A 7,889-nucleotide genomic window follows, 5' to 3' on the forward strand; every position below is an offset into this window, starting at 1 on the left:
TCCAATATGGACCCAGGATTGAGGACCACTATCTATTCCATCTCCCCCTTTATTGATGCAAAAGTATCTCCTAATGCCTCTGAGCTCCCACACCATTTTGTTTCTACCTCTGAGCATTTTGTTTGTCCGCTCATTGGATCGGCCATTCAACAGTTACCCATCGATCCTCTGTGGGGTGCCTGTAGCTGTTCAGGAAACACCGGGCACCTACATGAGTCAAAATGATGCTCTTCACCTGGAGGCTGCTCACCAAGGGAAGTGACAGAGCAGTTATGAGCTGCCCACAAACGTGACAGGCAAAGCACACTCTGTTAAAGCAAAACATATAAGAATATCTTTGCGATGTTGGGGCATAAACATATTTTTTATTTAAGGTACTTAAGGCATAAATCATTAATGAAACCCCGATCCATTGAACCAAATTTAAATATTAATCTCTTTTTCACTGATAGACACTATTAAAAAGTAAAAAGATGAGCCACAAACCAGGAGGCCGGGCTTATAACATGCATGTTTTATAAAACCTGACTTTCAGATTATTTGACAGCTCCTACAAGGGACCATGAAAAACAATCCACCATGGGGAAAATGCATGCATTTTATCCAAGAGCAGATACATGTGGCTAGTCAACATTTGAAAAGATGATTTACCTCATTAAAAATTAGGACTCCAGAAAGTTAGCTACAACAAGATACCATTTTACACCAGATAGACCTTTAATTGAAAGTCTGCCTACACTAAGTGTTGCCAAGAATGTCGTGTGACTGGGGTTGTTTGGAAACTGCCAGTGGGTGTGTGTTGCTGGCATTGACAATAAAATATAGTGAGTAGGTAATAGGTGGACCAGGAGATGACATAGGACTGGCCATATAGAAGGTGGAGCAGGAAGGGCTTCCTGAAACCTGAATCTATGGCAAGGAAGGGTGTTCCAGGCAGAGGGAGGATGGGTGTGAGCTAGTCAAAACCAAAGAGTATGCTTAGTCCAGTTCAGGAGGCTAAAAACAGTACCAAAGGGCTTACAGTCCAAGCACCAGGGTTTGACATGCAACATTCCTCATTCCTTCATTGAGAGAGAGAGAGAGAGAGAGAGAGAGAGAGAGAGAGAGAGAGAGAGAGAGAGAGAGAAGAATATGTGTGGGTAGAAGCCAGAGGATAACTCCAAGCATCTCCCTAGACTATTCTTTATATGATTTGCAGAGGCAGACTCTTGTTGAACCTGGAGCTTGCTCTTTCTACTAGACTAGCTACCTAGCAAGTCCCCAAGATGTCCCTATCTCCACCTCCTCAGTACTGGGATTAGAGGCACACTATCACCCCTGGCTCTCATGTGAGAGCTGGAGATTCCCGTGGCTGTACAGCGAGTGTTTTACACACTGGGCAACCTCCCCAGCCCCTCATTCACTCATTTAGCAAAAAAATTCTCGGCCACCTGCCAAGAACCAGGTCCAATATAGGCTTAAGCTCCACATAACTGAACCCATTGGGGAAATATCACTCTGCCTGTGGGCCAAAGAGCAACTTGAAGGGCCTTTTACAACTAGCAGGAGACAAGTCATCTGTGAGGTGAACCCAGGACCACTTTTTAAAATGTTTTTATTTTTCACTTTACATCCCAAGGATGTAGGTGGGGGTCATCATAACCCCTTCCCTTCTCTCCTCCCAGCACTCCCCTCCAATCCTCTTCCCCCTCCCCCCTTCCCTTTTCTGAAGAAAAGGGGATCCCCCCCAATACCAACCCACTTCGGCACATCAAGTCACATCAGGACTAAGTGCATCCTCTTCCAGTGAGGCCAGACAAAGCAGCCTAGCTAAGGGAAAATGATCCAAAAGCAGGCAATAGCATCCATGTCAGAGGCAGCTCCTGCTCCGCTTTCTAGGGGATCCACATGAAGACAAAGCTGCCCATCAGTTACATATGTGCAGGTATAGTCCATGCGTATTCTTTGGTTGGTGATTCTGTCTCTGTAAGCCCCCATAGGCCTAGGCTAGTTGACTCTGGTGGTCTTCTTGTGGAGTGTTTGCCCCCTCTGGGTCATTCTACCTTCCCCTCATTCTTCCATAAGACTCCCCAAGCACTTCCTAATGTTTGGCTGTGGGTCTCAGCATCTGTTTCAATCTGCTACTGGATGGAGCCTCTCAGAGGACAGTTATTCTAAGCTCCTGTCTGCAAGCACAGCAGAATATCACTAATACTGTCAGGGGTTGGCTCTCTCCCATTGGGTGGGTCTCAGGTTGGGCCAGGCATTGGTTGGCCATCCCCTGCATTGCTGCTCTGTCTTTATCCCTGTACATCTTGTAGGCAGGGTAAATTTTAGGTCGAAGGTTTTGTGGGTGGGTTGGTGTACGCCTCTATCCACTGGAAGTCCTGCCTGGCTAGGTGGTGTCTACTTCAGTCTCCATGTCCCCTCTGCCAGGAGTCTCATCTAGAGTCACCCCCAAATCCTCCTGGGAGCATACTCTGTTGCAGGTCTACAGCTGGTCCCAGAGATGCTCCACCTGGGTTTCCCTTCTCTCTCTCTCCCAGCCCTCTAGTTTCCCATCCCCACTCTCCCCACATCTGATCCCCAACCTTCATACCCCTTCCCACACCCTCTCCTACCCAGTTGCCCCTCTTCATCTACATCCACTGTCTATTCTATTTCCCCTTCCGAGTGGGATTCAAGCATCCTCCCTTGGCCCTTCCTGGTTACTTATCTTCTTTGGATCTGTGGATTGTAACATGGTTATCCAGTACTATATAGCTAATATCCACTAATAAGTGAGTACAAACCATGTGTGTCCTTCTGGGTCTGGATGACCTCACTCAGGATGCTTTTATCTAGTTCCATTCATTTGCATGCAAATTGTATGACGTCTTTGCTTTTAATAGCTGAGTAATATTCCATTGTGTAAATGTACCACATTTTTAAAATCCATTCTTTGGTTGAAGGACATCTGGGCTGTTTCCAGTTTCTAGCTATTACAAATAAAGTTACTATGAACCTAGTTGAACAAGTGTCCTTGTGGTGAAATGAAGCACCTTTTGGGTACATGTCCGGGAATGGTATAGCTGAGTCTTTTGTTTGTTTGTTTGTTTGTTTTTGTTTTTGTTTTGTTTTTTGTTTTTTGAGACAAGGTTTCTCTGTGTAGCCTTGGCTGTCCTCGACTTGCTTTGTAGACCAGACTGGCCTCAAACTCACAGTGATCCACCTGCCTCGAAAGCCCTTGTAAGAGCATGCTTTCAATTACCCAGAATTTTCCCACCAGGCCTCACCGGCCATACTAACACCTATGCTTGGGAGAAAGGGGGAAGTTAGATCAAACCAGACCTAAACCACAAGAGTGAACTGGAAATCAACGAGACCAAAGCATGGACAGTATGTGCCATTCAGGATCATTAAGGGCTCAGCAGAGGACAGTACAGGAGACAGGAAAGGAACAGGACAGGACAGGAAGTAGGGTAGCGTTGCAGACACCGAGGCAGGAAAGGTTGTTGTATAAGAAGAAATGAAAACGGTCAAGATGAAACACTGCTGAGGGTCCAATCTTAAAACACCCTAAGCATTGACTGTGGGGCAAGATGGCCGTCAGAAGCCTTAGACTAAGTGGTGGTGGGAAGAAAGATGTTGAGGGCTCAGACCTGCAAGGAAGATCCAGTGAAGGGCCTTTTCAGGAGAAACAGCAGTAAGTGGAAAGGAGGAGGCATCGCCTTCCTTGTGTTTGGTTTGGTTTGGTTTGGTTTTTCAGTTTGTGTGTGACATAAGTGGGTAGGGTGAACAGCTGCTTGCCAGGAAGAGCGCAAAGTTAAAACAGAACAAGAACCAGAGGCAGCAAAGTCCTTGAGAAGCAGCGCTCTGTCTCAGCCCTATTGATGTGCTGCCGTTCAGCATCCATAGTTACAACAGTGGAAACCCCACCAACTCAAAAGCACGCCCCCTAATAAGAGAGCTCCTCCATTAAGGTGTCATGGTCATTTCCAAGGTGCTCAAGCCACTCACCGTTTTTAATAACTGGCTCTAAGTTCAAGGTGCTTCACAACCCCTTAAAATGTAATAAATTGCTTAGTGGGACTCAGAACACTAATACCTGTCACAATTCTATTACAAACGACACAAATCAGAATGGCTGGCCCGGTGGCCAGATGCGTGGACAAAGAGCAAGTAAAGGACAGGCCTCTGTACTTGCTCACTGTGGGATGTTGGTGTACTCATAAAAGTGTGCCCCCGCCCAGGAAGCATCTTCAAGCTTCAGTGATCAGGGTATTTGCGGGGGGGGGGGGGGGGGGAGGGGGCGGGGGCGGGTTATTATGTAAGCAAGACAGATGGAGTCTCTGGTCACTTAATGAATTCACTCTTCTCTAAAGATCTAATGATGAACTGATGTCAGTGGCTCAAGGCCATGATCCTACAATCATGCTCTTGATTTTTATGGTGTCTAGGATCCATTTGAAGCCACCTAGACCCTGGGATGGGGCGCAGCTCCCTATGTGGCGAGCACAATGACATTCACTTAAAATATATTTTGTGGGTTTTTTTTTTGAGAATTTCACACATGCCTATGTATTTTGATCATAATTGATCATATTCCTCTGCAATTCCCTCCCTAACTCCTTCCATATCTACCTCTCTATCTTTGCCTCCTCCGAACTTCAGGCCCCTCCTTTTTAAAAATTTTTATATTCATTGGTCCAATTTGTACAACTTTATACTCATGGTGTGGGTCCTTTCATAGGAACATGGTCAACCTAACAGAGGCCACAACCTTAGAGACAACTGACTCTCCTCCCACAAGAAGCTGTCAATCAACTAGGGGTGGGATCCTGTGAGCCCCTCCCTGACTCACGCTGGAAGGCTGGGTGGTTTGATCTTGCACAGGTCTTGTGTAGGCAACCCCAGCTATGAGTTCATGAGTCTTGTCATGTCCAGAGAAACACTATTTTGGTCCAGTCCTCCTAAATTCTGTTTCTTACCATTTTCCCCCATCTTCTTCCAAGATGGTCCATGATCAGCTCTGAGTTCCTTCATTAACTGCTGCACACTGAAGAGCATTGCTCTTTGTCTGACCTCTCTCTGTGTATATGTGGTCATTGAGCTACCCCCACGCTAATTAATTCTTGCATTATTACAGATATCCTTGCTTCTCAGAACATCCCAGGGGCTTTAGAAGGGGCACATCAGCAACCTATGACAAAGACCAAATAAATTCATATTAGATAACAATTGAAGATTCAAGGCCTGTATAGGAAGCAGACAGGATACAGAGCTTCTGTCACTTCAGCAGTAAGACAACAGATGCATGATGGGAAACGACATGGGTGCCCCCTTTTCATGGTGCAGTATAAAAGAGTGCAGTGATATAAGGCTTGCCGGACAGTGGTACGTACAATTACTGCTGTGGACAGAAAGCCCTGTATGACTAATGAAGAGAGGGAGAGCCGAGCAAGTGGTACCCATTGCGGAAGTGAAGCAACATCCCTCGACAGCGTTGGCGGTGACACAGTGGAAACGGATCCTACATATATATACAACACAACCTTGGATTTTGTAGAATGCGTGCAGTAAAATAAAGGCCAAAGGGCTGCTCATGAGAGTGGTGCAAATATTATTGAAGAGATGGAGCATGGCAATTAAGCTGGGGAATAAGGAAAGAGAAGCAGGAAGGCAGATAGAGATTGTGGATGTGGATGTGGGAGACTCTGATAAGAACAGTTAATGTGTTAAGATTGTAAGGCAGAGAGCTCTGGACCACTGGGCACTGTAGTCAGAGGTGGGAACTGTGCTCACATGATTACAAAAATGGGAGTGACATTCCGAGGGCTCTGAGGGCAGCACAGGGAGAAATCCTGTGCTCAGTACCTAATTTTGTTTCTTATGTTAAAGATAGTAATCTCCCTAAAGGGAGACAGGCATGTTTGATTCATCTGTGTTTGCTTAACACTACAAAAAATTGAACTTTGAAGACTAGGTGGAGCTAAGCTGTGAAGCATGCTAGAAAACCCCCGGTGCCTCTGAGTAGTGTCATTTTCCCACTTGGACAAAAGGCCCCAGGGACATTGATGCATCTGCAAATATTCCCCATTCCCACTGCGGCCACAGGTGGCCACACACAAGCTTACTGACAATCACTGCTACCTGCCAGAGTGTCATAGTGTCAGAGATCCAGTGGCAACAGTGGAGGCATGGCCACAGCCATTAGTAAGGGAAGGAAGAGGAGTGGGAGGCAAGTAAGTAAGTACCTTCCCGTGTCCACAATGCTCAGTCTCTCTTAGGTGTTTTCCCTTGTGGGACTTTGTTTATCGCTGTAATAGCCAGAGTTAGTCTTCTTGTCCATATTGTAAATATGAGGACACTTGAGAGCTTCCTCAGACATGCCTGGGAGGGAACTGTTGTGTCTATTCTCCCCGGTTTTCTTTTCAACTTACCAACCATGTGCTGTCCAGATGATTTCAGCCACACTCCAAGTGCATAACCACAAGCAGGAGGGTATTACTGAGGAGGAGGTGGGCACTTTTGTCACTGCCCTCTGTAGACAGTGGAAAAAGGGTTAAGTGTGTTTCAGACAAGCCACATCCAAAGCAAATTTCTGATAACTATCAAGAAGCCATGTTTCCTGGCGACAACTCGTGAAGGTTCCTTTCTGTGTATGGAAGTAATAGACCATTCTCAGGACAGATATAACTTAAAAGAAATAGGACTAAGTTTTGCTGTGCTGGGACAAAGTAAGCTTAAAGTGAATCCTAATGAATTATTGATATTTTAAAATAATATTTCCTAAAAAGTCAATCTTTGGAAGAATGGAGTTAAGGAGCTGGGCTGGCCGAAACCCAGTGGTCTAAGGGCAACACTGTTAAAACCAAACTATTTGATGACACTTTTTAAGTCATTTACTTATCTTTATTTCATATGCATTAGTGTTTTGCCTGCATGTATGTACTATGTTTGTATGAGGGCATTGAATACCCTGGGACTAGAGTTACAGATGGTTGTGAGCTGCCAAGAGGGTGCTGGGAATTCCTCTGGAAGAGCAGCCAGAGCTCATAACCACTGAGCCATCTCTCCAGCCCTGATGACACCTTTTAACACACAGTGAATAAAATTTATTCAAAGCCATCACACCAGGTACAGAGACAGCTCCAATGAGATTATAAGCAGAGAGAGAGAGAGAGAGAGAGAGAGAGAGAGAGAGAGAGAGAGAGAGAGAGAGAGAGCAGTCATAATTTCAAATGTTACATGAGAAAGGGGGAAGCCATAGAGGAGCTTATTATGATCAAAGCACATGCCTACCTATATGACAATGTCGTAATGAAACCCATCGCTGGTGGCTTGAACGTAAAATGTGTCCCACAACCTCAGGTTCTGAGCATTTGACTTCCTAATGGTGATTTGGCTTATCGGTAGCCTTTCACAGATGGTTTATGGGAGCAGTGAGGGTTATGGCCCACATAACCCAACCCTTGTCATGTTTTCTGATTCCCAGTTCGGCTAATTGTAGAAGCCCCGGCCATATGCTCCACCACCATGGACCTTCACCATCCTTTCCCCTACACGACAGACTGGATCTTCTCAAACTGTCACCTAACTAAATCTGTATACACTTACACTGCTTTTTTTTCAGCGATGAGAAACTACACCATTGTTTCGTATTATAAATAGCAGATAATCAAAACAATAGAAAAATGAGGTTCCCTAGAGTAGGCAAAGAGTTGAGTGAGGATGTTAATGAATAGAAAATTAGCAAGCAGAAATGTCAGAAGTCCATGAGTTCTGGCTATGGGTGGCAACAGGATCTTTGCTAAGGACAGGTCATGTGACCAGACGTGGGAAGTGAGGCAGAAGGAAGAACCAGACAGAATATCAGGACAAATCAGTTGTCCCTGGTAAGATACTCTTGCTAAACTAACCATAGGTTT

This window comes from Acomys minous (assembly GCF_964271855.1).
Source record: "Acomys minous genome assembly, chromosome: 3".
Taxonomy (NCBI): Eukaryota; Metazoa; Chordata; class Mammalia; order Rodentia; family Muridae; genus Acomys; species Acomys minous.